General features: G+C 40.6%; 1 non-coding gene across 1 annotated transcript; it reads left to right on the top strand.

Annotated features, from left to right (window-relative positions):
• The first annotated feature begins 345 nt into the window (after positions 1-345).
• On the top strand, positions 346-451 carry LOC119874113. Its single transcript, XR_005367323.1, has one exon. It is a non-coding gene; the product is annotated as a U6 spliceosomal RNA (small nuclear RNA).
• The last annotated feature ends 9,207 nt before the right edge of the window (positions 452-9,658 follow it).

Below are 9,658 nucleotides of genomic sequence, written 5' to 3'. Positions count from 1 at the left end.
CTGAACAGTGCAGTTCTATGTTCTCACCTTTGTTTTTGAAAATGATAATCCTCCTCCAATGACACTCAAATTCAGGAACATTTTCCACTACCTAACTTTCAGTCATAGGATTTAACTTACTCCACAACTGTCATGCTACTTGATTCTAGGAATATACACATGAAATAAAAAGATAAGATAAAATAAAATTTTAAGAAGTGTTCCTAATCTTAAGGTGTTTACACCTCACTCTAGTGAAATACCCAGATAATCAGAAATCAAAATTCAGTTTGAGAAATTACCTCTTAAAGAAAACTGAATCATATGGAAGATGTATGTTTAACTTTTTAAAAAACTTCCAAACCAGTGCTTGCTTCAGCAGCACATATACTAAAATTGAATGATACAGAGAAGATTAGTATGGCCCCTGCACAAGGATGACACACAAATTCATGAAATGTTCCACATTTTTAGATATGTATATTCATATTTTGAACAATGAAAAAAAAAACTTCCAAACTGTTTTCTACTTTTTTTTAAATTTTTATTTATTTATGATAGTCACAGAGAGAGAGAGAGAGAGAGAGGCAGAGACACAGGCAGAGGGAGAAGCAGGCCCCATGCACCGGGAGCCCGACGTGGGATTCAATCCCGGGTCTCCAGGATCGTGCCCTGGGCCAAAGGCAGGCGCCAAACCACTGCGCCACCCAGGGATCCCTCCAAACTGTTTTCTAATAGCTGTATAGTGATATCTTGTTTTGATTTAAGTTTTCTCCAATAACCAGTGATTCTGAGCATCTTAACACAGGCTTATTTGTAATCTTTATATTTCCTTTTGTGACACGTCTTTTCAAATCTCTTCCCCATTTCTTGGGTAGTCTTCCTATTTCTGTTTTTAGAGTTCTTTATATATTCTGGATAAAAGTCCTTTTTCAGATATATGCTTTGCAATTATTTTCTCATCTATGGCTTGCATTTTCATTCTCTCAACATGTACATGAATGTTCCCAGCAGCTTTACTTGTAATAACCAAAAACTAGAAACAATATAAATGTTCATTAACAGGTAAGTGGGTAAACAAATCCTACATGTCCATCCAATGGAATACTACTAAGCAATAAAAAGTAATAAACTACTAATATATACAATATTGATGAATATCAAAATAATAATGCTGAGTGAAAGAAACCAAACCAAAAATAAGAATACGTAGTGAAGTATCCCTGGGTGGCTCAGTGGTTTAGCACCTGCCTTCGGCTCAGAGCATGATCCTGGAGTCCCGGGATCAAATCCCACATCAGGCTCCCAGCATGGAGCCTGCTTCTCCCTCTGCCTGTGTCTCTGCCTCTCTCTCTCACTCTCTCTATCTCTTGAATAAATAAAATCTTTAAAAAAATGAATATGTAGTGAATGATTCTATTTATATCAATAAACTGTCTAAAAGTCAAACTAGTCTGGGGCACCTGTGTGACTCAGTTGGCTGAGTGTTCGACTCCTGATTTTAGCACATGTCATCATCTCAGGGTTGTAGGATCGAGCCCATGTTGAACTCCACACTCAGTGCAGAATCTATTTGAGATTCTCTCTCTCTTCCTCTGCTCCTCCCCCATTCTCCCTCTCCTAATTAATTAACAAATTAATTAATTAAAATTCAAACTAGTCTATGGTGACAGAAAACAGATCAGTGGTTGTTTGGGGGCATCCAGGAATGGATGAGGGGCAGGAAGGGACTCTCTCTGGAGGGATCATAAAGGGGCATAAAAAACTTTTGGAAGGGATGTAAATGTTGATTATCACAATTGTGGTGATGGTTTTACAGGTTGTTCATATGTAAAAACCTATCAGATGGTACAAGTTAAATATGTATGCCAGTTATATCTCAATAAATATTAAGAATGCAATTTGGGAAATGTGACAATATAGATAATTACAGATTGCTACAAATGCTCAGAGAAATATCTAATTTTAACTCAGGGTTCAGGGGAGGCTTCCAGAAAGAATGGCATCCAAGTTGAGCCTTGCAAAAAGAAGCAGGATAGGAAGGATGTGCCACCCCCTTTCACATCCTGACCAACAGACCTTATCATCATTTGCCTCAGGTCACTTCAGAGTCACTTCCAACATAGCTTTCTAGATAGGGAATACTAATAGTATTGGGATGCAGGCAAAATTTATTTACCATCTCTGGGATCACAATTATTCCAGTAAAAAAGAGGTTCAAGGATTTTAGAATATTCTGTTTCAATTCTGCTTCCCCCTTGTCCCATCAGAAAGCTTGAGCTGGTTAACCAGAGGATCTCAATTGTCCCCAGGAGCTCCTCTTCTCAGTGCCTCACCAGGCTGGATTTCCCAAAGAAGCCTCAGGCAAGAATTCTCATACAAGGTATTGATGGAGAGTGCCCTCAGGAATCAGGGAGAAGGGTGGCAGGGTAGTGATGCAGGGTGGGGCAGAGAGAGCAGCTGAGGAAGCCAGGCCTCAGCCGGAGCCTTCTTTTAGTCCCATCCCAGGGGAACTCTGCAATAAAAACTGCTCAGCAAAGCTCTTCTCACCTTTGCAGCCTGGGTTAATCAGTCATTGGCTGTGGGCTTCTGGGTGTGTGTTGGGAGGGGCATGGGTCTAACAGGGCAGTAACTTTGCCAGCACTGTGGAAGACAGGAAGGGGATCTCTGAGCTGTTAGCGACCAACATGCAGGGAAGCTACGTGGGGCTGGAGACCAGCCTGGAAAGAGGCATCTGGGCTGAACATCCAGCTGTAACCACAGTAACTCACTCTGTTCCCCTTGCTTCTCATATTCTGATCATTAGGCTTTACAACAGTGATCCTAAACTTAAATGCCTGCAGGAAGAGGCATGAGAATGAATGTCTATAGGTACAGAGGAATATTTCTTTACCTTAAGAAATAAAAAAGAAAAAAAATATATATATATATAAACAAATGCAATAATAGATACAACTCAGGTGATCCTGGCATCAGGGAGAGACTAAGAAGAGTTGGAAACTGGCTAGCTGGGGAACAAACTAAGCACTAGCCTGTCTTCACACAGGAATATTGATCTACCATTGTGAAGTCTTTCAAATGCTTAAGAAAAGTCACCAATCTCAATTTTAATGTAAAAGTTCACTAAATTATCACTGTTGGCCTCAATTAAAATAATAAGCACATTTAGAAAAAAAAAAAAAAACTTCACAGGTCAGAGGTGGCCCATGGGTAATCAATATGTAATTTCAACTTTAGGAAAATAATAAAAACATACTTACTCTCCACAAAACCTTTCCTACATTTTTGGAGTCCAAAAGCAGTAAATAGGCAGCAATAGGCCATTTTTATTCCACCATATTATAGAAATCTAACAATCAAATGGAATATGTAACACACAATGAAGATAAAATATTAGGAAAAGACCCAAAACATACCAGAAAAGATATGCTCACCCAAGGGAATTTCAGAGCCATGCAACCTAACTTTTTGGGTGGGGAAACAAGACTTCTTTGGGAATCTGATTAAAACCATAGACTCTTTCCTCAAAAACACGTATGCATAACATCTGTAAGTGCACACACACAAATTTACATACAATTCCTAAGGGTTCATATGTCCTTTGAAGTTCATTGGTAGACTCCAGCCTAAGAGCTCCAGACATGACATGGAGCGGGTAGGAGGAGGGAAGGGATAAGATAGAAAAGACAAAGAAAGATAAAGACAGAATCACACAGAGGAAAGGAAGTGCAGTTCTTCCTCTTCATTAAAAAAAGAGATTGAACAGCTGGTATCAAAAAGCTTCCAGAAATGTGAGTCGCCTCTGAGGACAGGTCACAAAGGGTGAAGATACTGAGGAGTGCAGATGTTCAAGCACAGTGGATGGTGTACTCAGGTAAGGCCTGGAGAGGAGGACTCCAGGGCAGCCCACCTCTCCAACCTCAGGGGTAAAGAAAGGATATGCCAGGTTGGCACTGCAGATGTGTCTGGTGGGGGAGAGGGAGGGTGAGTGCCCACTTCCTTATGAAGGTGCTAATTTGATATCTGATGTTTAATTTCAAAAGTTAAGTAAGTCATTTTAAATAAACTCTTTGTTAAGAGAGACTGTTAGGAGAGAGGGATCAGGGCCAGCCTCAGCCAAGTCTGTGGTGTCTCACTGGCAGGATACTCGGATATAGTCGTGGCTACCCAGCAAGAGTCACTAGTCATCAGAGAACAGAGGGTGCCACTAAGCCTGAGTCCAAAATTGAGAACCTGTGTGCACCCTCCCTGGAGGCAGAGCAGTGAAGCACATCCTGATACACACTCTGCCATTCATGGGCCTTGACTTGATTTTTCTGCGGTTCATCACCACAGAAAAATAGCTATCTATTATCTGGAAAGCATTGAGCCCAGGGGAAAAAAGAAGACTGTCTTCCTCCATGCCAAGGAATGTGCTAAAGCTTCACTGAATGTGCTGAGAAAGCCATGGTGTTACCTGGCTACTCTGCAAACAGGCTGCTGCCAGAGATGCTGGAGGAAGTATCCACCTGGTTCAGGTAATCTCATGCCACTCCCTTCCCTTTAAAATGTGTGAAGTAAAGTTCTCTCTTTTTTTTTTATTTTTAGAAAACCAGAGAATCTTCATCACTATTTGGTGATCCTCACCGAGACCCAAACATATAGATTTCCTTGGGTTCTCTAATTGTGGAAGCAATTTTAAACTCTGTCTACATCAGCCTTATTAACCCACATGGTGTTAATTTGCAGTTCTCTACTTAGCGTCTGTGTTTGCTTTGCATTAAACAGGAGTTGATACCTTATTCTGAATCTTACCACCGTCCGCTCTGAAGACACACTTTCTACCAATGGCAACCTGCGTGGTATGTAGATGAGCTGGTGGAGATGAATTGAAATCCCTCAGGAGGTGGAATAATGTAGTTTAAAGGAAGCCCACATCCTACACATCTGCCTGTATCCAGAGGGCCAGAGCCATTACAGAACACACAATTCACACTGTGTTTCAATATAGCCGTGCTTCTAGATTGCTTCCCAGTAAATCCAACTCCTGACAGTCACCTGTAATTGATTACCCTGCCTTGTCCAGCAGCTTCTATTGTTTTTATTTATAATGAACCAAAACTTGATTCTCAGCAACCTCCCCGGGGTCTCTTGGAGGCTATTTCATAAAATTAAAGTGTTTCTCCTATAAAAAACTTTCTCCCCCAAAGTACGAGGATTTGAATCAAACCCAGCTTGGTAACTGACTAGGAGGGATTTGGCTACATGCATTCTGATTGCTTAGTGAGGCTGAGAAGATAAATTCACATTTCTTGAGCATTTACTATGCACAATTCCCTGCTGCACCGGCTTTACATATCTGAAATTTTGCTCATTTTCATCCTCGTAACCAAGAAAGGTGCTCTTATCAACGTCTTGCAACACAGGAAAACTCACATTATCTATCATCAATGTCGTTAGAAAGAACAGAAGTTTAGGGGTAGGCTTAAACCTTTGCTTTGCTTCTTACTAAGGCTGAGAGTCCATTTCCTTATGCGTAAGGCAGGAAAAAATAATATGCATCGTCGTAAGATTAGTTTAACCTTTGCACACCGCCAGGTACATAGAGGCAGTCCCCTTCTCTGAGCTTTCTCTTCCTAAAGATCATGGGCTAGGTTTGTGTGCATGCACACAGTGCATGTGAATTTGAAACCATCATACAAAAAATTCTCAATCACAACTAGCTGAAAACATAAGGCCTGGGTAGGGTCTTATTCAGCCAGTTTTCACTCTCCACTTCCACTCTTGAGAGCACATCCCTCTCCTTCTTCTTCTGTATTTCTTACCCTGTGTGTCCATTCTCTCTCCTGGTCATGTTCTTCTACTTCCCCTCCTTTCCCTATCAAAAACTTCTTCCTTCTAGACTGCCAACCTAATCCTGCTAGCCAGAAATTCTCTGTCCCCAAAGCATCTTGATGACTTCCACAGAAGCACTTCCCAAATCATCACAGCCAGGAGAGGCAATGGCAGTGGACCTTGTAGAAGACTGAACCACAGTTATACAACTAATGTCAAACTCTTGGTAGCCTTTCTATTTCTGTGAAACACTTCATTGCCTGCATATCATGGTCCATTTAAAATGGACACTACACTGATTTGAGATGACGGTATATCTACATGATCCCTCCTAGTCCATTCAAAGACCATGAAGACAAGAACAGTACTGATACCCTGAGAGCAGCCGATAATCACACATGTGACTTCCTTTGGTTCCACTCAATTACCACAATAACCTTGTTTCTCTGAGTATCGACATGCAATTTTCCATGCCTGTTTTCCTTTCTTGGTCTTTGTCTACTTATTGGCTGTAAAAATCAATGTATGTACTCTACTCTTGCACCTCATGAATCTGAGAAAATTGAGGAAACTAACACTTCTGTGGCATAATTCCCTTAAATGCTGAAAGGTCTAGTGACAAAGTATACTGTTTACCATAGCTTTGTTCTCCATGTCATCTCAAATATAGTGGTAATGATTGTAGGGAGCTGGGGCTTCTGGGTGGCTAAATTGGTTAGGCACAGACTCTTGGTTTTGGCTCATGTCATGATCTCGGGGTCATGGGATGGAGCCCCATGTCAGGCTCTGTGATCAGCACAGTCTGCTTGAGATTCTCTCTCTCTCCCTCCACCCCTCTCCCTTCATGTGCATGTGCCCTCTCTCTAAAAAAATAATAAACCTTTAAAAAATAGTAATAGTAATAATGGTGAGGAGCAGATGTGGAGTGCTTTCTGTATGTTAGGCCCTGTGTTGAGTGGTTTCCACACCAACTCTGAGAAGCTGATAATATTATCCTTATTCTATAGATGAGGAAACTGAGACTGGGCAGCCTTGTCAATTATCAGTGGAAAGGGAATGAAATATCTTCTAAGGAGTAGATACGTGAGGTATTACTGTGGAAGGATCATGGACCTCAGACCAGATAATCCTGAGTTTAAGTCCCAGGTTCTCAATTGAATACCCGAGGAAAGCTGCTTCACTTCATATGCCTCAGTTTTTTTTCATCTCTAAAATGGGAATAATAAATCTTATCATACAGGGACTATTGTAGAAGTTGTTGTGAGAGTAAGCTAATATAGAAAATAGAGTCTGAACCATAATGAAACCTCTGCAGGTGTTTATTACCTTCCCTCCCTTATGATTGCTATGTTATCATATAACCCAGCCAGCAGGCTTTCCCTGTAACGCTCCTTGCCATGGGCTAACCAATTTTGAAAATATGTATTTATGACCTAGACACATTTTAGGGCCATAGTCTCAAGGAGATCTATCTCAAGGAGATCTATCTCAGTCTCAAGGAGATCTATTTCAGTTCACAGACCACCGGCCCAAGTAATCATTAAAAGCTAATAAGTGTATGTTTTGTCAATTCTGTTGTCACACATGAGCACTAAGTCTTTGCCCTACAAATCTTCTTGCAACATTTTTTTTCTAACTCATTACATATTTCTGCAGTGAATTTTTAACTCACTTCTGTTGTATTTTTTGCCCTATAATCCATCTCCCCCGTACTGATTCTGCCCTTCTACATGAGCCTGCCATACCACACATGTTCTGCACTGAGCTGATGCTTGGACGGAATCAGGATGTCCCAGGCAAATTCACACCCATGAAAAGCATGGCTTAAAATAGGGATGCTGACACCACCTTAACTCAAACAGCACAAATTCCGGGCTGTAATTTTCTATGCTACTTAATCTCCTGATACAAAAACCTCTGTTGCTCAAGGGAATTCTTCATCCAGTGTGGAGGAAAAAACATTCTCTCAAGGATGTAATAAGTTAACAAACCAAATTAGCATGTAGTAGGGTTTTGCAGCTCTTATTATCCACATTAACCTCAGGGCTCTCCAAGGCTAATGTCTTTAGTTGTGCTGTTTTTTGCTTGCCGTCTCCAGACCACTAACCTTACTTCTCCATGGGGGAATTGAAAGCTGTGCTCTTTGCAAATCTCCCTCTGATTTCCGTTCTTTTTGGTGGAGCTAAGCCTTCAGTTTCCAAGGTCAAATGAGCTAAGCCCCTTCCAAGAGGAGCTTACTTCTGACTGACACAATAAGGGGCTACTCTTTTTAGCAGACCCTTGCTCATGCATCATTAAAGCACTTCCCCACCTTCTGAAATGCAACTTCCTTCTCTATGCATGGTTGTGGGCCTCAAAAGGGAGACACGTGGAACAGCAGCGCCACCTGCTGGTTTTCCTTACATAATTTTTGCAGCACTGTTTTGCCTTTTGCATCAGAGAATGATGTTATTCACTCACTTTGGGACTCTATCATCCCCATGCAGGTCAAAAGCTGGAATATATTTAATATCCTTTTTTTAGACCCCACCTAATGAGATGATTTCTCTTTAGGCCTAAATTTTGAGATGGAAGGGGAAATGAGAAAGTCAAAATTGGAAATATACAAAATGTTTGTTGATTCCCAATGGCATCTTCTCCAGTGGGCGTTCCTGTTCAACCTGTTATGTGTCATGTTGGTTGATCAAGGACCTAGCTGCATAGTTGACACCATGGCATATGGTCAGCTTCTGCCTTTGTATCGGAGTCATAAAACAATGGCCCAATAAGTGATTTTTACCTGATGCAGAAAAGCCTGTTTTCCCTTGAGTTGCAGGGAAACTGCCTAACAAATATAATCATAGCAAAAATACCTCAAAATAGAAGTTACATATGATACTGTGGATGACTTAGTGATCAATCAGACCAGTTGGCTGGTGCTACCAAGAAGGCTAAGGTCATGAATCTAACCCCAAGGGCATTTTTAGAAAAACTGTTCCATAGGGAGGGAAAACTGAAATTTAGGAATCCAAGATGCCTGCATGTACATAAGTTGTTTCATTTCATTCTAGCAACTTACCAATACCATAACCTCCATCAGGGACAAAAATAAAGACTGAATATCAGCTATAGGAAAGTTATAATGTGCCTTTCCCTGAAGAGAAATTCCTATGCATACCAAAACCCACAATGAGGCCATTTTGCCCTACTCACCTCTCCAGCGGACCACATTATATGATTTTCATATCCAGAAAAATAAAGATAAAGATGTTTCACATTCTCAAGGTTTTGAAGGGACTTATTGTTCCTAGGAGACTATAAGTCAACTATTTTCTTGTAGACAATATATACAAACCACTTAGAAATCAGAATTTCCCCCACCACAGCATTGAAATAGTTCTTTCAAGATCACCAAGGACCTCCACTTGTTAAATCAATGGTCAGTTTTCTGTCCTCACAAAGGCAAAGAGGAGAAATGGTCTCCCAAGGCCACAGTGAACTACACCAGAACTAGGTCTCTCACCTCCCCTGCTTATGAGGGCAGCACACTCTCTGTGACAGCAGGCAGGCTTTGTGGCCATCTCACTGAACTCTTTGTTACATTTTAGATATATATTTTTATTTCTTTTTATACTGCAAAGTAATGCATGCTTAAATGTTAAAATAGCATTCAGTAAAGAATGAGGACAAAAAAAAAAAAAAATCACCCATAATCCCACTACTCAGAGATGACCACTGTTAACATTTTGGTGTTGGCGTGTATGTGTGTGTGTGACAGAGAAAAAGTATTTTCTGTTTTTCTATTTGGGATTTTCCTCATATGTTCAGAATACAGATACATATATATATTCATATAATATATATTATTCTACATATCAGTATGGAG

This window comes from Canis lupus, chromosome 11 (assembly GCF_011100685.1).
Source record: "Canis lupus familiaris isolate Mischka breed German Shepherd chromosome 11, alternate assembly UU_Cfam_GSD_1.0, whole genome shotgun sequence".
NCBI lineage: Eukaryota > Metazoa > Chordata > Mammalia > Carnivora > Canidae > Canis > Canis lupus.
This window is presented reverse-complemented; position numbering and strand designations above follow the sequence as displayed.